Consider the following 23,770-nt stretch of genomic DNA (forward strand, 5'->3'; position numbering starts at 1 on the left):
TTATTCTATAGCTTACTGGGGGTCCTCAAGGCCAGGAAAACTCTGTATCCAAAAAAAGACTTCCTGGGAAAATTTTAAGCCTGAACTTGTTTTGTTGTATCCCGTCTCTCCTCCTCTTGAATTCAACCTGCATACAGCTGCCATAATGATATTCCTAAAGTTTAGATCTGTCCATATCATTCCCCTCATCAAGAAACTTGTATAGTTCCCTATTGCCTATAGTACTGAATAGAAACTTTGGCATCCAAAATGTTTCACAATCTGGCTTCAGTCAACACGTTGTTCTCTCTCTCTGTCTCTCTCTCTCTGTCTCTCTCTCTCTCTCTGTCTCTCTCTCTCTGTCTCTCTCTCTCTCTCTCTCTCTCTCTGTCTCTCTCTCTCTGTCTCTCTCTCTCTCTGTCTCTCTCTCTCTCTCTCTCTCCTCTCTCTCTCTCTCTCTCTCTCTCTCTCTCTGTCTCTCTCTCTCTGTCTCTCTCTCTCTGTCTCTCTGTCTCTCTCTCTCTCTCTCTGTCTCTCTCTCTCTCTGTCTCTCTGTCTCTCTCTCTCTCTCTCTCTCTCTCTCTCTGTCTCTCTCTCACTCTCAGTCTTGCTCTCACTCTTGCTCTCTCTGTCTCTGTCTCATGCTTAGGGTTCCAGACAAACTGGACTTCTTGCCCCCTTGTCCCCACCCTTCCATCTCCATCTCAGGCCCCAACAACCCTCTGCTCCCAATCCCCATTCATGAACTATTCAACCTTCTCACCCCACCTCCACTTCCCCTAAAGTCACTTCAAGGCTCAGCTCAGGTTCCAATTTTCACATGATTGTCTGAATCCCTCTAGTTTTTAACCCTACTCCCCCATTGCTGTATATTTATTTGGTATTGATCTTTTGCCTGCTTCTCAGTGTACATGCTATATTCCTACTCTCCCCCTCTGGGAAAATGTAATTTCAATGAGGGTAAGAATTGTCATGTTTTTATCTTGTATGCTCAATGTCAAGGATATCATAGACCCTTGTGGAACACTGGGATCAAGCGCAGTCCTATAGGAATCATCATGAAATATCCTCTCTGCTTCCAGATAGAGAGCTGACGGACCTAGAGGGCGCACTCAAGCATATTGGGACATGGCTAATGTGAGAATTTGGTTTATTTCACTATATTATTTGCAATGGCTTTTGTTGTTCCAAGAGGGGGAGAATTCAGAAATTAAAATAAAGTAAAACTGAATTTTAAAAATAAATGCTTGTTGAATGTTTGGATGAAAGTAATTGGCCCATCCCAATCTGATGGAGAAATCTCATTAAGGCTAGGCTACAAATGCACCAGACTGAAGTGGAATCAATGGGTATATATGATAATTTTGCCAATTCCCATTTAGGCATAAGGGGGAAGAAGAAATCAAGCACTAACTTAAAACTCTACAATTCCCCTATGTGGAGAGAGCAAAATCTGGGAAATAGAATCCATTTATTAATTACTTACTATGTGCCAGACTCTAGACTAAGCACTGAGGGTCCAGGAAAAAAAATGAAACAATCCCTGCCCTCAGTCCCTTCCATTCCATTGAGGAAATAACACACACATATAAGTATATGCAAAATAAATACAAGGAAAAAAATATTATTTGGGGGTAATAGGAGCACTATTAGATGGGAACAGGAAAAGTCACATGTAGAAGGGAACATTGAGCTGAGCTTTGACAGAAACCAAGGACATTCAGATAACAAGAAGGTGCTTTTGATGAAGAGCACAGCTACAATGGTGCAGCCTCATGAGTTTGACCTCAAGGCAATTCTAGAAGTCCTACATCAGAGCATCCAGATGTTGCATCCAACTTCTTAGTATGGGGGCACCAGGATCCCCTTATGCCATAGGATCTGCCCTGGCTAGATGCCCAACTAAGTCCATCAGCATGAATTCTGACAAAGTGTACCCTGTAAATCTCATTCACAGTCTGTCAACCCCCTAGGAACACCTAGGTTCCTTTCCATTCCTTTCCATCATTTTGTTTCCTTAGGCAACCACTGTTATGAAATGAAACTGTCATTCTTATTCAGAGTGAAAAACTGCAATGTGTCTTCAGAAAAAGAGAGAAAAAAATCCGTGGGCTGTATGTCTTTATCAGCATTGTTGGATTTACTGTGAACTTTGTAATCTGACTTCACCAGGAACCCTCTATCTCCCCGAGCAAAGGTAGCCAGCAGGTAATCGCCTATCACGATAATGTCTTCTTTGTTTCTTCTGCTATTTCAGTGTTTAAATCCTAGTGATCCTGGAATTGAAAGCTGAAAGAGACCAGTTTGAAGGAACCTTAGAGGTCACCTATGCCCACCCTCTCGCTACACAAATTAGTAAACTGAGATCCAACTGATTCATCCAAGGTCAGAGAGGAAGTACAGAGAATGGGTAAGATTTGGGCCCAGATGCTCTGATTCCAAACCCTGAGACTCTCTGTGCTCTACCATGTGGTCTCTTTGTTTTTATTGAGGGTGACTTGCAGGTAATACTAAGGCTGACCCAACTCTCAGTTAGCTAAACAATCAGTTGTGGGCAGAGAGACATTCCCTACCAATCTCAAAGGGAAAGTGGGAAGAAGCACTGGGGCAGACCCAGCCCCAGTTTGTTCAATTCATTAAGCTTCTATTAAATGACTACTATGTGCCAGGCACAGTGTTAAGTACAAGGGATAGAAAGATAAAAATGAAAGTCTCTGCACCCAACAACAGCATGCAGAAAGACAAGCAAATGCTTTTCTCTCTCTCTCTCTCTCTCTCTCTCTCTCTCTCTCCATATATATATATATATATATATATATATATATATATATATATACACACATACACATACATATATTGATATATATATCTCGATATATATATTTCAAGAGAGTACTCGATATATATCTACATATTGAGAGAGAGTACTCGATATATATATATCGAGAGAGGGAGAGTACTCAAGATATATATATATACATATATATGCATATATATACATATACACACACATCGAGAGAGAGAGAGAGAGAGGGAGAGAGAGAGAGAGAGAAAGAGAGAGAGAGAGAGAGAGAGAGAGAGAGAGAGAGAGAGAGAGAGAGAGAGAGAGAGAGAGAATCCTTTCCCCCAGCAGCCGCTCCCTCTGATTGAATGGCTTCTCCCAAAACCTCTAAGTGAGGAAGGCCCCCCAGGCCAGCTAGGTCTCTTTCCTCCCCAGGCAGTAGCCCAGGCTCTCTCTACCACGCCTACCAAAAGCTTCCTTTTGTGTATTGCCTTCTTGAGGTAAGCTCCTAGAGGGCAGTGACTTTCCTTCAGCTTGCATTTGTATTCACGATCCTTACCATTGTGCATAGCACATAGTAAATATTTTTAAAATGCTAGTTGACATTACCTGCTAAATAAAGTAGAAATTTCTGATCCTGGCATTTAAGGTCCCTCATAATCTGGATCCAACCTTCCTTTCTAACTTTATCGGACAATACTTCTCTGTCACATTTTACCATGACCTGATCAAGCAGGATTACCCTCCAGCTCTGCACCCTTCCCAGGCCTGGAATCATACTCAAATCAACTGTGCCATTTCTCCTTGAAAGGTTATGTCAATTTCATCCACTCTAGCTCTACTCAATATCCCCATAATTTTTCAAACCAAAATACCCCTCCTTGGCTATCATCACCCCATCATAGGGGTTCTTAATGTGTTTTGTGCAATGGACCCCTCTGGAAGTCTGGTGAAGTTTACAGATCCCTTCCCAGAATAATATTTTTCAATGGACAAAATAAAATGCATTGGATTGCAAAGGAAAGCAATTATATTGAATATATTTAAAATATATTTAAATAGAATATATATATAAATAAAATATTTTAAAATATATTTTAAAAATTCATAGATTTGTCCATAGGAAGAGAAGAAAATGAAGGAATACATAGAGAATCTCAGATTACGCATCCCTGCTATTAGAGTATAAATTCCTTGGGTATTTATATCTGCCGTACTTAGTATAGTGCCTAGCAAGAAGTAATCTCTTTAGCTTTTTTCATTCATTCATCATGTACCTTTGTACATAGGATATTCAATGCATCAAATGGACTATCTTTATTCCCTAAACCCATTTCTGTCTGTTTAAATCCCTCCCATCCTTTGAGCTCAACTCTGGTGCTAACTTTTCCCTCAAGCCTTCCTTAAATGGAAGCCTTCCATCTGAAATGCCATCTCTCCCTGCTCAAATATTTCATGGCACTTTGGAACCGTCCCTTGTACTAACCGCACCATTTGTATAGCGTGGTTATTAATGCACATGATTTTCCTGCCTCTTGTTAGAATGCAAAATTTTTAAAAGCCAGTTTATCAGTCCTGGTGACTAGTACAAGTCTCTCCACATATTTGGAACATATTTTAAATGCATGTTGCATCCATGACATCTTATTGTTGACAGTATATCTCTAAGGAACTAGAAGAAAGACCACGTGCCTGATGAAACAGGTGATACCTCTGACTACATACAGTTGGCCCTAATCTCATGTTCAGGAAGTTGCTGGGGAAAAAAATTCAGACAATCTATATAGCAATGGCTTCATGCTAGCCAGAGGGGTCTGTGTAGCATTCACTTTCACAGCACAGGGACAGCTGCCTCCAAGGGCACTCATCAAAAACAGATGTTACTGAAAGGAGGCTGCACACAGGATCAGAATGTTCCCATAACAATGATCATTCTAGGGAAGGGGTGATCCGTTCACGTTGGAAACAAGACTACATCTTCAGCATGTCTCCCAAAGGTCATTTGATCACAAGATGAAAAGGCACTGCTAGATTCTGACCAGGAAACTGCGATTCCATTCCATTGATGGAATCACAGATTTAGAGCAGGAAGAGATGTCAGTGGTCATCTATTCCAACCTCCCCCCTCCCCCTTTTTATAGACAAGGAAACTGAGGCAGAGAGAGATTAAGGGACTTTCCCAAGGCTACATAGATATAAAGAGACTGAACCTATGACTTCTGATTAAAAATTCAGTTTTCCTGGTCTGTATTCATATGTTTTATCACCACAATTAAAATGTAAAATTCTTGAGGATAGGAATGTTGCCCCTTTTACTTTTTAGCCACAGTGTTTAGCAAAAAAAAAAAAAATCCTGGGACATAATAAGAGCTTAATAAATACTTGTTGATTAGTTGATAATGCACAGCTTCATTGTAATTCATTATTGATAACTCTCTGAACTACCAAGAACTTTACCTCAAAACACAGACTTGCCCTTGAAGCAGTCAAAGGAAATGAACAATTTTCAAAAGAGATTAAAAATATCAACAACCATATAAAAATATTCCGAATCATGAATGATATAAAAAATTACAAATGAAAACACGACTGAGGTTTCATATCATGTCCATCAAATTTGGTAAATATTCTAAAATATAGAAATGGTCAATCCTGAAGGGAATGTGGGAAGACAGGCACACAAACTCAATACTGGCTGTACACTGGCCCAGTCCTTCTGAAAAACAATTTGGTATCATGCAAGAAAAGTGATTAAGATGGCATACACTTTGGTTTATCATTACCACAACCCGGCATCTACTTTAAGAACATCAAAGACGGAAAAGCGTGTGCATGTGTGTATGTATACATATATATACAATATATACATGTATGTGTGTATATCTACCTTCCTTCCTTCCTCCTCTTTCCTTCTTTCTTTCTTTCTTTCTTTCTTCTACCTGGGCAACTAGGTGACTCAGTGGATACAGTGCCAGGCCTGGAGTTGGGATGACCTGAGTTCAAATCTGACCTCAGATACTTACTAACTATATGACCCTAGTCAAGTCACTTAACCCTGTTTCTTTCCATTTCCTCATTTGTAAAATGAGCTGGAGAAGAAAATGGTAAATCATTCCAGTATCTTTGCCAAGAAAATCCCAAATGAGGTCATAAAGAATCAGATACTACTGAAAACAACTAAACAACAACAAACATATTATCTATATATGTATGTATACACATACATACATATATGTGGATATATTTACATACATACATATATTGAATTATACACCATAGCACTTTTATAGAAGCAAAAAATTGGAGACAAGATGGAAGTCCATCAACAGGGAAATGGCTGAACAAACTGTGGTTCATGACTTTCACCATAAATCACATCAGAAGACATACATTGTAGGTAAATGAAGGTATGGCTTATGGGATCTTCTTGGGGAGGAAAAGTAAGAAGGTTTCATTGTGTATCCTTAGGCAATAAGACACCTGATTTATGAGTAATTTTGCTTTCCTATGCTCAGTATTAGCATAAGGAAACAGAACTCTATGAAGATAATCAAAGCTTATGTGTCAACAGATGACATAATGGACACATTCAATGGTGAACCTAACAAGATCCTCCAAACACACACTTTGACACTCAATTAATACAAAGTTGGGAATGGGGGATAACTGTGGGAAATTGTGTTTGAGGCAGAGAGAGACCATAGGCTTAAAAAAGTCTCACCCTTATTGTTGTAGTTGTATCCTTGTGATATATTCTGAGTGCTTATAAGAAAAGAGTTGGAGACAATAGACAATGTCACCAAAAATGGAATTGACTTGTAGACCTTAGCTTTCCTGATTCATTTAGTTGTAACTGTTTCCCTCTACCCACAGATTACATTGTAATTCAGTTGTTTTTACTTTTGCATACATGCTGTTTCTCCCCAATAGAAGGTAAGCTATCTCAGGGCAGGAAGTTTTGGGTTTTGTCTTCGAATTTCTAGAACCTAACATGGTGCCTGGCACATAGTATGTATGGATAAGTATTACGATTTCATTTATATCGGAACTTCCTGGATGAGTTAACCCCTTCTCCAGTGCAGGTTAGCACTTTCTCTACAATTTCTATTCTTAAAGAGTCACCTGGAGCACAAAGGAGTCAAGTGACTTGCTCAGAGTCACAGTGTCAATGTGTATCAAAAGCAGGACTTGAATCCAGTCTTCTCGGATTTGGAATCAGCTTTCTATCCACTTGGCCGCACTGCCTTTCTTGGAAGAATCAATCATTGAGAATTTATGTGCCTGTTATGTGCTAGGCACTCAGCAAGCCACTGGGGCTATGTAGACAAATATGAAAAAATCCCTACCCTCAAGGTGCTTACATTCTATAGAGGGAGGTAACATGTAATATGTGTACACATAGAAATACATGGCAGCTTTGTGATATAGGAGACAGAATGCTGAGCCTGGACACAAGAAGACTTGAGTTCAAATCTGAACTTAGACGCTTCCTAGCTGTGTGACCCCAGGCAAGTTGCTTAACCTCTGTCTGCCTCAGTTCCCCCATCTGTAAAATGGGATTATAGCAGCACCTACCTCCCAGAGCTGTTGTGAGAATAGAATGTGATAATATTCACATAGTGTTTTGCAAACCTTAAAGAGCCATGTACATGCTAGCTAGCTATTATGATACAAATGCATAAAATATATGCAAGATAAATACAAAGTAATTTACTGGGGAGGCACCAGTACCTAGGAGGATGAGGAAGGGTTCGATGGAAGAAGTAATGATTGAACTGAGCACTGAAGGAAATGAAAGATCCTGAGAAGCAGAGCTGAGGAGGCATAGCATTATAGGTGTAGAGGATGGGCCAGGACAATGGTTCTGAGCCTGTAGAGGGAGGCTTTTGGGTAAATAAAAGCAAGCATGGTTTGACTGTACCATAAAATGTGTGTAGGAGAGTAATGCATAGTAAAGCTGAAAGGCTAGGTTGAGGCCAGGTTGCTCATGTACAGGAGTCTGTATTTGATCATGGAAGCAACAGGGAGTCATTGGAGTTTATTGAGTAGGAAAATGACGTGGTTAGACCTGTGCTTTAGGAAGGTCAGTTTGTTAGCTGAGTGCAAGATACACTAGACTGGGGGAAGACAGGACACAGGAAGACCAATTAAGAGGCTGTAACTATAGCCCAGGAGAGAAAGGATGAGAGTATGAGTTGTGCTGGTGGTCATGTAAATGGAGAAAAGAGGACGGATGGGAGAGATGTTGTGAAGGTTAACTCAAAAAGATTTGGCAATTGACTGAAGATGTGGGCTGAGGGAGAATGAAGGGTTGGGGATGACTGAGGTCACAAACAAGGTGACTGGAAGGATGGTGGTACCTTGAAAAAAATAAGCAACTTGGGAAGAGGGGTGGTTTTGCCAAGAAAGATACTGAATTGCGACAAAGAGATTTTGCTCTCTGCTGGTAGAGAGATTGTACAGAAGTGGGGAAAATCACCAATCCATCCATTGATCAGTTCTACTGGGGAGACAATATTCAGATAATGCAACTATAGCTAAGACAAATAAAAAACAGCTTTAGAGAGCAAGGCACTAGCAACCAGGGACCAGAAAGGGCCTCCTGAACAAGACAATGCTTGAGCTGAGTCTTGAGACGCCAGCGATCCCAAGAGGTGGAGGTGAACAGGGAGAGTCCTCTAGACTGTGCAAAGGTTCAGAAGGTGGAGATGTAAGTCAGAGGTGAACAACAACTAGAAAGCCAGTTTGACTGGACCGTGGAATTCAAGGAGAGAAATGCAATGTCTGATAAAGCAAAAAAGGTAGTTTGAAGCTGGTGAGGGAAGGGCTTTAAGTATCAAACAGGGAAATTTATATTTCGTCCTGGGTTAGTATGTGTGACAAAGCCCACAGAGAGCTGGTTGGGTCTCTGACACACACTGGCTCTGTGACCCTGGACAAGACACCAAAGCCTCTCAGTGATCTGGGCAGCTCTCTAAGATTCTAAATTACAGAAGAGGTGCAGACGTGCATTGGTGAAGGTGTTTCCTCACTTGGGGTTTCCCTATACCAATAAAACCAAAATCTGACTTCTATAAACAAAATTTTGTGCATTTACGAAAAGGAACATTAAATACTGTTCTTCATTCTGCCCCATTGTATGCTGTACCCTAGGCAAATGAACACATGGCATACCCCTAAATTTGGTTTGGGTAGGTGCTCCATAAGTATTTATGAATGCATGAACAAACCAACATTCCCATAGAGCAAGAAAATATTATCAAGAAATCAGACCAAGAGAAGGAAAATGGAACATGAATCTCCTAGGGTGAGTTTTAAAAACAAGAAGGCAATGAGGCCCCAGTATAGTGTTCCATGGTTATAAAAACTACCCCTTCTATGTCATTACTACTAGTAATTATGTATAGGGCAGCTAGGTGTGGAGAGGCAACTAGGTGGCATAGTGTAAGGTGGCTGGCCAATCTGATTTCAAATCCTGCCTCAGACACTCACTGGCTGTGTGACCTTGGGCAAATGATTTAATTCTCTGGGCTTCAGTTTCTAATCTGTAAAATGAGGAATTTGGACTTGCTGGGTCCTTTCAGCTCTAAATTTATGATTCTATAATTAAAAAATTAAAGTGAAGACACACCACAAAGGGTCACCTTCTTCAAATACTGGTAGATGCTACAGAATCAACCCACTACTATCAACCCAAAGGTTAATTTTGCCAAAGTGTTTCCCCTCTATTTTTAATTCCTTGTCACGTCAAGTGAACAAGCATTTATTAAGCACCAACTATTTACTATACCAGGGATTGTGCTAAGCACTGGGGATACAAAGATAGCCAAGAAAAAGACCCTGCTCTCAAGGAACTCACAACCTAGTTTGTTTCAAGGGATGGCTCATTATATGTGTGTGGACGAAGGGTATATTTGGAATGAAAGTGATATAAAAACAGAAGGAATCAATAAACATGCTTAAAATGAGAAAATGTGATTTGTTAGAGACTGAGGCAAGACTGATGCTTGAGGGAAAGGGTGGGGGCAAAGTAATGCCTTCATAAGGTTTGACCAGTAAAAGTATGGGTTGTGGTTGTTGTTGTCGATGTTGTTTGGTCATGTCCTGATTCTTCATGACATTTCCTCGAATAGAGGGTTTCATTTACGGTTTTCTTGGTAAAGACAGTAGAGTGGTTTGCCACTTCCTTCTCCAGATCATTTTACAGATAAGGAAACTGAGGCAAACAGGGTTAAGTGACTTGCCCTGGGTTATGCAGCTGGTAAGTGTCAGGAAGATGAGTCTTCCTGACTCCAGGCTTGGCACTCTATCCACTGCACCACCCAGCTGTCCCACCAATATGTATTACTGATTTTCAAACCCATGTTTCCCCCACAATTATAAAAGAGAAACTGGTGTCTCTGACTTATCGCCAAGGCTCAAAGAGTCCTCTGAGATTTCCAAATACCGTTAAGTTTTCAATGATCACGAATGAATAAATTGGGTGATAATAGAATTCAAATAATAATAATAATGGCCATTTAGAGATACGGATTGGCTCTGTAATTTCACTGGTGTAGAGAAATCCCAGGTGAAGGAAGTCTCTCTATCAATTCAGATCTGCTCCTTCTCTAAGAGAATTGCCATGAGCACTGAGAGGTTAAGCTACTTGCCTAGTCTAACAGAGCTAGCAAGTGTTTTCCTAACACCAAGGACAGCTCTCTACCCACCATACCACACTTCCTTCTTTTTGTCACTTCCTAATGTTTACATGGCATTTCAATACTCTGAAAGTGTCCTCCATTCATCACCTCATTTTAACCTTATGAGGTAGGTATTACAGGAACTATTGCCTCCATTTTCCAGATGAGGCACTTGATGCTCGCAAAGATTAGGTGATTTCTCCACAAGTGCATGATCAGTAAATGTCTGACCCAGGATTTGCATCTGCATCTTCGTAACTCCAAAACTAAAATGCTTTCCACTATGCCATGCTGGGCTCATTCTCAACAGGAGGTCCCATTTTACAAGGAGGAGTGAACTGAACACAAATGTTTTTCTAATTAAATTCAACAGTACAAAAGGTCAAGCTCTTAGGTGTCTGAATTAATCTCTAACAGCTTCAGTTTTAGTTACTCTAAGATGAATCCCAGTGATAAGTACAAAGAGCCCAGGATCCTAGACTTTTAGCTGGATGGGATCTTAGAGATCATCTGCATTCCCTCATCCTAGAGATGAAGTGTCTGCCCACGGTTATGTAGTTAGTAAGGAGTAAAGCCTCCATCTACTTTCTCCTCCAATTGTTTGGTTCCTCCTCAGAACCTTCATTTGAGGAAGTGTCCAAGCCAGCTATGCTCAGCCCACTCTTGGCTCTGCTCTTGATTTTCCATACATTCTACCTATATCCCAACAGCCATCTCACCCTGGAAGAGACCTCTATCACCTCCTCCCATTGGTGAATTCCCCCTCAAACCCTCTATTTGAGGAAATGTCTAAGCCAGACATGTTCACACCTCTCTCAACTCTACCTAGGGGTCTGCTGGTAGCCTAGTTGAATGTTTCACAAACAGATCTTTCACGAGCTCTCCTCCGGAAAGAAATGTATGCAGCATACACATTTAAATTTAACTGCATTATTCACATATTTCTCCACCACTTTCTTAAATTCAGACAATCAACAAAACATAAATCAAGCCCTGATTTGTAGTGGTTCCCAATTTCCAAGGTGTAAATGCTCACACTGAAAATTTAATAATCAATTCCAGTAATCCAATTCCAGCTGGCTCTAGCACACTCCTGTATTTCTCACTTTTCCACCTTTCCCTTGCATGGAGACCTCTATCCCCACTTTACAGCTCCCTTTTATGGGTTGCCTGCCCTCAAAGAGCTTATAGTCTATTGTCTTCCCCTTGTCTTTCATTTTGCTTGTATTTGTGTTCCCAGACCTTAGCACAGTTCCTGGCATATAATATATGCAGTGCTTAACAAGTGTATTTAATAAATACAAAAACATATATAAATATGCAATATATTAATAAATATATAATAAAAAGTACTTGATAAATGCTTTATCTATCAATCTATTTAAATATCAGAGGCAAGATTGGAACCCTTACTCTGAATCCAGTGCTCTTTGCATATATTAAAATTTGGATAACTTACAGGCATTCTCTTTGCAGCATCTCCTCAACCACCACGGAGTATAGTTAATATCTGCAGACACACAGTGGGTGGTATCTGAAGGTGTCATCTCCTATAACTTCTACTTTTCATCACATATAACAAAAGACATCTTTAGTAGGCTCTTGTGTTTAAGGAATGGAATGGATGAAGGACAGATTAACAAACCACCAGTTTCCCCCCCAAAAAAAACCCTCAAATTTAGAGTTCAAATCTGACCTCGGATACTTACTATCTGCACGACCCTGGGTGAGTCACTTAACTTCTGTCTGTTTCAACTGTAAAAGGGAATCATAATAGTACCTACCTCTCAGGATGGCTCTAAGCATCAAAAGAAACAATATTTGTAAAGTGCTTAGCACAGTGCCTGGCATATAGTAGGCATCTGATAAACATGTATTTTCTTCCCCCTTCCTCTCTATCACCTTGTTTATTCCCGTTCACATGGGTTCTAGGGAAAAATGGAGGAAAATTATACATATGGCATATGGTCATCATCCTAAAATGACTCAGTTATCTTCAGAGCATGCCAACAAACCCACCTTGTACTAATACCACTGGCAGTGAGCTACATAATTCTAGCTAGTAAAAAAAAAGTTTATGTTCTACTGAGGGTAACAACAGGTACACATCTATGGAAAGACCACTCAAATCATATACTCAGAAGCACCGATAGCACTTAGCAAGATGGTATTGTGGAAGAGGCTCTGACCTTGGAACCAAAAGTATTGGGTTTGATGCTTATTAGCTGTGTGACCCTGGGAAAGTTTTTTTAGCCTCTCTGACCCTTAGTTCTCTCATTTGAAAAATGGGGACAACATTTTTCTTCCATTTCTTCCACAACTTTGTGTGTTGAGAAGAGCACTTTATATACTTTCAAGCACGAAATAAATGTCAAGTATTAGCCTCATAAAGGAAGGACAGCAAATCAGCGAGGAGTTACAGGGAACAAAAGTCCTGCTTCTCGAATTCTTTCCTCAGACTCATCTATTGCTCAGTGAAAACAGTATTGCTACTCTCACTTAAGGCATTAGCTTTTCCCAGCTTTTCGCTGCCACTAGCAGGGGTGGAAATCTAAGGAGAGACCAGAGTGCAATATATCAAAAGTTCATGTCCCAAATTCTGTTACATCGTTCCCACGTTGGATACTTAGTAAATGCAGGTAAGTTATTTCTCCTCCCCTGCCTTTCCAGTTCTACAACTGATAAATTCAGATAATACCTGTTAGTATGCATCTCACAGGGTTATAGTGAAGATTAGAGTAAAACATCTTCTCACCCTTAAAGAACTTCGCCATTTCTAGCTTTTATTAGAAAAGGAAAATTCATTCTCCTCATGTTTCAAGTTCTGCCAATCTTAGTAAGATCAGAGATCCTAAGTTGTGAACTGGAATCTAGTCTAATTTTACAGATGAAGAAACTGAGGCCCAGAGAAGTTAAGTGATTTGCCCAAGGTCACACAAGGATGGGGCAGGATTTGAATTCAGGTTCTCTAACTACAAGCCCAAACTATTTCCACTGAATCACTCTGATTCAGACCTATTATGGATGTTTTGCTTAAACAACTATCTTCTCACTTTGAGATTCAGCTTTATTTTTAAATGAAATGACAATCACATGCTTGATTACTGAGTGGCTGTAAAACCTCTCTGAGATTTATGGGCTATGTAGGACTGTCTGAATGCCAACAGGAAGTCACATTGGGCAAGAATGAATGAACTTGACCCTCTAGTTGTAACAAGTTGAGACTGTGTAAGAATAAATCTAGGCAAGTAGTAACAGAGATGCCCTCAGGAAGAAGAGATATTTCAGGGTTTAGAGAAGACAAAGAAAGGTGGATGCATAAGGGACAAAGCCAGGAAAAAGCCAAGTCAGACAGTAAAGATCTTATGTTTATGTTACTCCAATCTCTAGAATTCTAAACTTACCAAGCTCCCGATGACAAGAGTTTGGATTTTTAATATTTTGCCCTAATAATAGTAAGAATGGTAATAATAATGGCTGGCATGTATGATAGCACATTAAGTTTTATATAACACTTTAAACACATTATCTATTTGATCCACACAGCAGCCAATGAAGTTCATGCATTTAGAGCATTTGGAGTCAGGAAGTCCTGGGTTCAAATCCCTGGGCAAACCACTTACTCTCAATGAGCTTAATTTTCCACATCTGTAAAAAAATGGGGGGGGGGAGAATAATAATAGCACCTCTATCACAAGGTTGTTATGAGGATCAAGTGATATACACTGTATAAAGCACTTTGAAATCCATAAGGTGCAATGTAAACATGAGCTATTGTTATTATCATCTCTGTTTTATAGATTACGACAGTGAGGCTCAGAAAGGTTAAATTGCCTGTGAGAACATAGCAGATAAGTATCTTGTATGAGGGATTCAAATCCAGATCTTCCTGATTCCACATTTGGCACTCTGTTGGCTATGTTATATTGATCGCTGTACTATCATTTCATTTTTAAAGGAAATATGATTTGAAAGAAAAAGTACCTAAGGAAAAACCCCAAAATGTGGTCATTTGGTATTTTCCCCATATCACTTCCCCATTGCCACCATCACTAACCGTTTGAATTGGATTTACTACCATCCACAAGAAAACTGTTAACATCCATCAAGCATTATGGAGCTATCTTCATGAAAAGGAGTTCTAATGTGAGTAAAAACCATGAGCTTTGCAAGGTTGTGTCAGTCTCCAGAAGATAATAACCAGTTCACTGATGAAGAAAACAGGAAACATCTTGGTACAACATAAAAGGGGAAAATTTTGGAGTCAGAGAACCTGTTCAAATTCTACCCCTGCCACTTACTTGTGTGACCTAAACCAAGTCACCTGCTCTTTCTGAATCTCAGTTTCCTCATCCGTAAAATGGGGTGGTTGGACTAGCCTGCCTGAAGTGTGTCTGTTCCAGCTCCAAGTTGATGGGCCTCTTCCTTAATAGTATCTGGTAGCTATGTCCAGGAAAGTCTTCCTCTAATTTCTTCCTCTAAAAGACTTCCTGGAAGTCTTTTATCTGATTTATGGGTCACTGACTCCACTATTAATAACACTAGAGGTACCATAAGTGATGGCACATACCTTGATGCTTCCTGAAAGCCTAACAGAGTCTGTCTTTGGAAAATACCTCCTGAGATGGGAGCTGCCTTAACCGCTGCAAAATTATATTTGAGGGAGGGGAAGTGTGATTCATTCTGTTCCTGAGTCCTTAATTGTCAGGTGCCTGATAAAATGGACAGTTCTGAAGCCTCAGGCCTGGATGAGAACTGGTTTCATGAAGTTTAGCAGATTCATTCCCAAGGTTTCTTTGGAAGAAGCAGATACCAACCCAGCAAAGGCATTTAGAGGAAAGGAGAACCTAAATAAATAATGGGGAATTCTTTCCAATAACACTGGAAGAAGCAATTAGAAAAAATAAAACCTCAGTCATCAGCTTTTGCTTACGTCCCAGTGGGTTATGGCTACATTTAAAGCCTACCTGACATAACATCATTTAATCAATCAACAAGCATTTATGAAGCCCTGGCAGGCTCTGGGCTGGGAGCTGGGCATACAAAGAAAGGCAAAAAGAGTCTCTGTGCCCAAGAAGCTTTCATTTCCACGGGAGAAATAACAAGTCATTTATCAGGCATGTAAAAGATGAATAGAGTAGATGGAAGGTAACCTCACAGTGCAAGAGCAAAAGAAATTACATTTTTTTAAAAGTATGGCAGAGTTTAAGCCGTCATCTAATTGACCTGCTACTTCTTTGTAATGCCTGGCAAATATTTTTTTTTCTTTAATTAAGATTTTTTATTTTTAGTTTACAACACTCAGTTCCACATGATTTCGAGTTCCAGATTTTCTTCCCTCCCTCTCCCCCCCCCCCCTCCACTCTTCCCCACTGGCAAATCTTTTTTAAACGATCTGGTCTAACGCTTGAATTTTGTAAATGAGGAAAAGGAACATGGCCAAGATCACACAGACAGTAAGCAAGGGGGAAGGGGCAGGAGTAGAGTTTGAACCCAGGTCCGTTGAATCTTTTAGTGCAGTGCATTGTACCACACTGGTTCGTCTAAGATCGGTTTACAGAGGAAACATTTATTTCTAAAAACATATATTAAGAAGTCCCAGAGACTGGTACATTTCTTTCTGCACTTTGGATGCTATGATTTATATTTTTAATAGTATCTAAATTTTATAAGGGTAGTTAGGTGGCATAATGAATAGAGAGACTCATCTGCCTGAGTTCAAATCTGGCCTCATACACTTACTAGCTATGTGACCCTGGGCAAGTCACTTCACCCTGGTTGCCTCAGTTTCCTCACCTGTAAAATGAGATGGAGAAGGAAATGGCAAACCACACCAGTATCTTTGCTAAGAAAACCCCAAATGGGATCACAAAGGGTCAGATACAACTGAAATGACTGAACGTTCAATCTGATAATCTGAGACACAAGGGAAGAGAACTTTTGGGTCAACAGAATCAACCTAAGACTCACATCAAACTTGTTGCCACTCCGACATTTTTTTTTATTTTTTTCTGGCAATTTGTATGACACTGGACAAGTAACAACCTTTCTGAGCCTCAATTTCTCATTTGTAAAATAAACTAGATAACCAACCAACAAGGTCTCTTCCACCTTTGCTTAAAGCAATTAAGCAAAACAAAAACAATCAGCAACTGTATCTGATGGCATATTCGACATTCCACATGCAGATAGTCCCCCACCTCCTCCGACTAAAGGAGGAGTTACATTTCCTCACCTCTTTTTCCAAGTTGCTCATGTCCCAAGACACCTGAACTGCCAGAGCCCCAAAGCCAATGCCCGTGGTTCCCAGGGCCATACACTAGGCCCAAGCGAGTCTCACACTCATACACTGACACACATCTGTCAAGCCCGCCCTGAGTCTGGGCGGGTGAGAACACAAGCAGCTGGCATGCCCAGTACTGACCATTACTTAATTCTCAGACCATACAGCCTGTGTCTGAGACGCAGAAAGACCTGTAAGCCCTCCTGGGAGGTACCAAAGAAAAGTAACCAAGAAGAAGGCCCCCAGGGCACTTGCTGTCAAGCGCCACAACCCGCGGCCACACACCCGTGGTCTCTGCTTCCAACCTGCCTGGAAAGTTTAGCGAGTGCGCCCATCTTGGGGGCAAAGAAATGGGAACAGAATCTCTCGACAGTCGGGCCTAACTCACTACTACTAACTGACCCAATTCACTTTGGCTAGCAGCTAGCAGAAAGAAATGGAGCAACAGTTTTCTTCCCCTGTCTGCTAGCTCTCATGCTGGCCGCGTCCGTTAGCCCAGAAAGAAAACTCCAGCCAGAAACTCTCCCAAAGTCCCAAACTTGGTTTTCACTAACCTGGTGCCCCTGGGGAAGTAGTCGCGTCATATTGGCTTTTTAAGAAAATCTTTTCCCCCAAGCTTTGCCCTCCTAAGAAGCTGCCCCTGACAGCCTGCCGGAGACCGGGAAAGCTCTGTCTCTCCTGTGCGGAGCCCGGGTTCCAGCACTCGGGCTGACTCCCTCGGCCCCGGGGAGCCATGGGCACGCCCATAGGAACACTCTCGCCTATCGGCGGCAGCCTTGAACTTGAAACTCCTCCCCCACGTGTGAGTTGAGTGGGGGGGCGGGGGGAGGGGGCAGCAGAGCGGTAAGGGATTTAAAAAGCCCCATGCAGAACGAGCGAGCGCAGGATTCCTGGGGCTTTGTTTTTCTGTGGCCCACAGAGCTCTGGCTGGTGCCAGGAAGAAGTCCGAAGCAAACCGTGGAACAAAGGGGGCTCTTATGGGCCCAGAGCCTGTCCTCCAGCCCTGTATGAGAACCACCAATTCATTTTAACAAGGGCCGCACAGTCTCCCCTCCATTGTTGCCAAGAAATTCCTGAAGTTAGAGAAGCCGGGTTCTGGGGCCAGGGAAGATGCCTAATTCTAGCCTGATCTAAGGGCTGCCCAGTGAAAGAGGGCCGCAAACGAATGTTAGAATCGTTGGGAGCTTCCCCTTTTCTTTACTTGGACAAGGTCCAAATGCTTGTCTCCAACTTGTGATTTTGCTAATCTCTAAAATGGAGGAGGAAAGCAATTTATTAACAATGTGGACTTAATTCCCTTTGCAATGGCTGTACGTGTTTAACCATCGATTGGAATGGGGGGCGGCGGTGTTAGCAGATCACATTTTAAAATTTAATCTGAATTATTAACATTTTCTTCATCACTTTTAAGAAAGTCTAGAAATCACCGAAACAAAAAAATCAAGCCCTGACTCGTAGTATTTGCCAGTAAATGCTCACACTGAAAATTTAACAATCACCTCCCGCAAGCCTGTACTAGCCGGCTCCAGCACACTCCTGCTTTGCATACATTGTTCCCAGCTTCTGGACTGAGTCAGCAGGTGTCGCGGAAAGGGTACTGGATTTGGAAGACCCTTAATTTAAATCCCGGCGCTATCACGTTTTACCTGTGTGACCTTAGGAAGGTCACAAGCTCTCTGGGCTTCAGAGTCTTTCACTGTAAAATGAGGCGGTTAGACTAGGTGACGATGTCGCTTCCATGATCCTATATGTCTTTTCACCTCTGTGGCACTGTTTCCTCTTTTATAATCTTAGGGAATTGGATTAGATGAAGCTACGGTTGCCTCAAGCTCTAATATCTTATGATCTAGGAAGTCACTTCCTTCTCATCTCTGCTTCCTGGCTTCCTTCAAAGGTACCACCTCCCACTAGAGCATTTTCTATTCTCTGCCCCTCCCCCCCTCCATGAGTGGCACTCTCTACCCCTCAAAAATCACTTTGCTTATGCTTTGTATTTATTTAATCACTTCCAGGTTGTATTCTCCCAATAGAATGGACACTCCTTGAGGACAGGGATCATTTGGGTTTTGTCTTTGTATCTCCAGCAAATTGCCTTCCACTGTGCAATTTGCTTAAGGAATATATTTATTCAGTTGAATTAAATTTGGACTCAAAGGCCCTGGATTAGACTCAGCTCTGGTCCCTAGTTCCTGGGTTTCAGTTTCCTCATTTGTAAAATGATGGGGCTGGACTAGCATCAGATGGATTCTCTGGTCCCTTCAGCCTGAAATCCTATGAACTCTCCTCAGAACTTGCTAGAGATCAGATCAACTGGGGAAGGAGATTTCGACAGTCTTTGTACATCAGTTTCCTCATCTACTAAATGGAACCCCATGGCACATGTTCTTATGTCCAAAACCCTTGGAGGATAAGATGCTTTTTAAAACGAAAGTTAATTCCATTTTCTCCCAAGGATGAGGTCCAAGGTCAAGGCAATGCCTGCCTGGGCTTTTACAATTTGATTTAAAAATCTTCGTTGGCTAAGTGAGTTTGTCAGAACAGAAAATCATAGGTTGAGAGATGGAAGGCTACTAAAAGATTACCTAGTCCAATCCCTTTATTTTGGAGATAAGGAAACTGGCCCAGAAAAGAGAATTCATTTACCCCTGGGTCACCAGTAATGGCAGAGAGAGGATTTGAACCCTAGTTGCTTGACTCCGAAGTACAATACTCCTTCCACTGGGCATTTTGATGGAGACAAATGATAGGATAAATTGTTTTTTTCTCCCTAAAAGATCCAGGCACGATGATGCCTTCCAGCTCCCTCCCTGAGAGAGGAAAGTATTTGCCTTATTTCAATATGTCCCCAGTGTCCAGAAAGCACTCCCTTCCTCATCTCAGCCTTTTGGAATCCACAGCTCCACAAGAGGCTCTGCTCAGGTACCACAGCTCTACCTGAGGCCCTTCTTGAGACCTCTAGTTTATAGGGCTTCCTGTCCCACCCCCTCCCACCTGCTCTAACGACCTTGGATAGGCTTTTTACTTAACTGCCCAAAGGAGGAAGAGCAGCTCAATTCAAAAGCTCTGCAGTTATAGAATCTGGGTACCTGTGATATTTACAGCCTGTCTGACCCTGAGCAAGTCATTTTAGCCTCTCTAGGCCTCAGTTTCCTCATCTGTAAAATGAGGGAGGAGGTGGACTAGATGGTCTCTGAGGTGCCTTCCAGGTGTCGTGCCATGAGCTTATGATCTTAAAAAATTATTTTATTTTTGATTTATGGAATAAAACAAGCATTTCCATAGCATAGTATAATAATAATTATATACAAATGATCTCTATCTATGCGTGTTATATTCCTCTCTCACAATCTACCCTCCCCTCACCAAGTGGAATGTGAACTTCTTGAGACCAGGGATCATTCTGATATTTGTCTTTCTATTTCCCGTGCCAAGACCAATTCCTAACACACTGTGTCATAGAAGGTGTGTCATATTTATAATATAATATGCCTATAATAATAATAGCTTTGCATTTATATCGGTTGAAGGTTTGCAAAGAGCTTTATCTATGCTATTTCATTTCATCCTTATTGCAGCCCTGGGAGGTAGGTGCTTTGCTTGTCCCCATTTTACAGATGAGGAAATTGAGGCTGACACTTGCCCAAGGTCACATAGCTAGTGACTGTCTGAGGTAGGAACTTGGATCTGTCTGACTTCCAGTCCAGTATTTCAACCTTGCACTATTTAGCTGTCTTATTGGATTAACAGATGATATTTAAAATATATTTAAAGCTGGAAAGGCCCCTGGAAGTTATCTAGTCCAACTCCTTCATTTTACATATCAGGAAACTTCAGTCCAGAGTGGTTAAGTAATTCCCTCATATCACTTAAGTATGGAGGCTGATTTGAGCCCAAGTCCTTGGACTAAAAATCAAGAATTCTTTCCACCCTACCAGACGGCTTCTCTAGAACTGAATAGAAATGAAGGTTCCATGGAAGACATGCTTTCTCCTCCTTTCTACACGCAGATGATCTAAGGCAGGCGAACTTCATTCATCCACCAAGTATTTATTGGGCTCCTACTCAGCCCAGCGCAGGCTCCCGGGCTCTCTTATTTTTGGCAGCCCCATTTCATCCCCAATTTAGTTCTTACTTACTAATGTTAATTATCTTGAGATCATTCTCCCCGGGCCGAATTGTCACAAGGAATGCATGAGTAAGTTGCAAGTGGATTTTCTTGTATTTCTTGTCAAATGGAAGTTACGCAAATGCTTTCTACCTGTGTCTATCAGGGAGGAGAGTCTGGGATCAGAACCTGCCTTTACCTGGCCCCAGGAAGCAAAGGCGAAATGGTTCTCTCCTTCAAGGAAGGAGGAAATTGTCTTCAAGAAGGTGGGAAAAGGAAACAAGTTCCAGAATTTCAGATGCTGGCTTGAAAAGGAGCCAGCACTGCCACCTGGTGGCCAAAGCCAGGGAAGACGGGGACCTTGGCAAGGAAGTACAGACTCAGATTAAGAGCTGGGAGCCATCTAATCCACTCCCTCCTCGCATTTTGCAGATGCTTGTCCAAGGTCACCCACAGGATCATAGTATTAGAGCTGAGAGGGAAGAAACCTCAGGGGCCATCTAATTAAGTCACCCCTTTCTCCCATTTTATAGACTAGGAAACTGAGGCTTAGCCTAAGCGATGCTTGTCCAAGGATCATAGGGACCTCAGAAGGCAGCTAGTCCAGCACCTTCTTTTTATTGATGAGGAAATTGAGGTTCAGAGAGCCTAAGGTACACTTGCTCAAGGTTACACAGAGGATCTGAGATTTAGAGCTAGAAGGCAAATACTTTCCTCCCTCAGGAAGGCAACTGGAAGGCATTTTCTCACCATCGTGCCTGGATCTTTTAGGGAGAAAAAGCAATATCTCCTTTCATTTGTCTTGATCAGAATGGCATAGTGGAAGAAGCCCATGTAATTCAACCCCACTCCCTCTCACTTTACAGATGTGAGACCTGAGGTTTGGAAAGACTGAGTGCTGTGGCTGGATGGGGGGAGGGGTGGAAAGAAACAGAAGAAAATGTGTTTTTGTTGGGGGAAGAGTAAAGAATAAGGTAAAAGAGAACAATTATGTGTGGCTCAGTATGTGAATTTGGGGCACTTTACAACATGCTGCCTGAGGGTGGAACATTCCTCTAGGATATGAAAAGGCCTTGGCAAAGAAGTTAATTATATCCACAGCCACCTCTTTCATGTGGACTCTGATCCGCCTGCTTAGACAAATATGGGGGATTTGCAAACTCAAATTGACCCACTGCCAAATTATAATGCTCTCTTCTGTTTCCCCAGGAAGTTCCCAGAAAAATTCCTTTAGGGTCAAGAGAGTCCTTGAAATGGAAGAGATGTGAGGAGGTGGTCTGGTCCTCCTGCCCGAGTCTTCAAAGGGAGATGGTTATCTCAGCTCTCCAGAGAAGCAAATTCCATCTCCTCCCTTCTTTGCTCATGCCAAAACTGTCTATTGCAGAAGTTTTTCATCCTTTTTGTTTATGGGATCATAGATTTACATCTGGTACTGACTTCAGGGGCCAACTAGGTCACCCATTTCATTTGACAGATTCAAAACTGAGGGAGGTCATGAGTAGTGAGTGACAGGGCCTGCATTTGAACCCAGGTCCTCTGACTCCAAACTGAGCTTTCTTTCCATGCTAGAGATGCTTAGAAAATGATTTGATGCCAAACTGAGTAATGCTGATGTGCCTTTCCTGATTTTTAGCCAAGCACAGCTTTTGTAATTCTTTCTACCAGCTACATAGGACTCCCTAAGGCACCTTCCTAGGAATGGCATCCTCTGATCTGTAGATTTATCGTTTCTTAGGGATTCGACCACCAGAATACTCTGGATCAACCTTTCTCCCACAATCCTCAGCACTCTCTGAGACAAGTGTGAGGCCCCTGCATTTCTGGCTGGCATTCGGGGCTCCACCCACATCCCCAGGAAATCACTGGCTAGCCAGATATTTCCCCTCCCTCTGCCAAGAGCAGGGAAGGGAAACAAAGAACTCTAGGCTCTTAGCACTGGGGGTGTTGTTATGTCTGGGGCGCTCTAACTGTACCCCACCCCCTCCAGGTCGATGGGGTAGAATTTCAGACTGTTCATGCATACAGACAAGGCCATATGATGAGAAACTGCCCCAGTACCATAAAACTGCCCCACCCCCTGCCTTTTTGGGGAGAAGGGGGGAATACTAAGCATAACCACAGTATTCAAGATGGAGATGAGGACACCGGCCCAGCCAGCTCCCCTGGCTGCCTTGCCAAGGCTTGTAAAAATAGCAGGTGGTTTTTCCACATCACTTTAAGGTCTGCAGAGTATTTTGACATGTATCTTCTCATCTGACCTTCACAATCAATTGATAAGTACTTATTAAGCACCTACCCTGTGCCAAGCACTGTGCTAGGTCCAGGAGATACAAAGGAAGAAAAAAAAGAATAGTCCTCGCTCTCGATGAATTTATATTCTTTGGACAAAACCCAGGTACTTCAAATATTATTTTGCAGGTGAGGAAAAGGAAGCTCAGTGAGCTTAACTGAGGCAAAGAGAGGTTAGTGTGGAAAAGGGGAGAATCAGAAAAGGCAGGATCAGACATGATATCTTTGGCTATAAAGGACCAAGAACAATGGATGCGGTTGCAAAGAGACAAATTTAGGCTTGATATAAGGGGAAAACTTGCTAGCAGAGCTATTCAAAAGTTAATGGGCTCCCTGAAGAAGTATTTGGTTCTGTCTAACTTCAGGAATTTATTGGGGGATAGTTTATGTGATGTGGATGATAGGACCATAGATTTAGTGCCAGGAGGGAACTCAGAGATGATTTAGTCCAACTCACTCATTTTACATATGGAGAAACTGAGGCACAGAGCAGTTGAGTGACCCGTCACAATCACACAGGATCATAGCTGAGAGGAGAAAGGGACCCCAGAGGCTCCATCTCTGTTGTTTTACAGATGAGGAAACCAGTCCAAATTGCTTAGGGGTCTTGTCCAAGGGCATACAAGTAAAAAGGAGCAGAGCTGGAATTT

At 41.8% G+C, this 23,770-nt stretch overlaps 1 protein-coding gene across 2 annotated transcripts in view; it reads right to left on the reverse strand.

Annotated features, from left to right (window-relative positions):
- Positions 1 to 17,392, reverse strand: part of PLD1 (phospholipase D1) — a 193,795-nt gene extending 176,403 nt beyond the window's left edge. For both annotated transcript variants that reach the window (XM_036755287.1, XM_036755286.1), the window contains exon 1: positions 17,281 to 17,392. The gene's annotated coding sequence lies outside the window, so the exon portion shown is untranslated. The remainder of the gene's footprint in view (positions 1 to 17,280) is intronic.
- Between the last annotated feature and the right edge of the window lie 6,378 nt (positions 17,393 to 23,770).

Source organism: Trichosurus vulpecula, chromosome 4, assembly GCF_011100635.1.
Source record: "Trichosurus vulpecula isolate mTriVul1 chromosome 4, mTriVul1.pri, whole genome shotgun sequence".
Lineage (NCBI taxonomy): Eukaryota > Metazoa > Chordata > Mammalia > Diprotodontia > Phalangeridae > Trichosurus > Trichosurus vulpecula.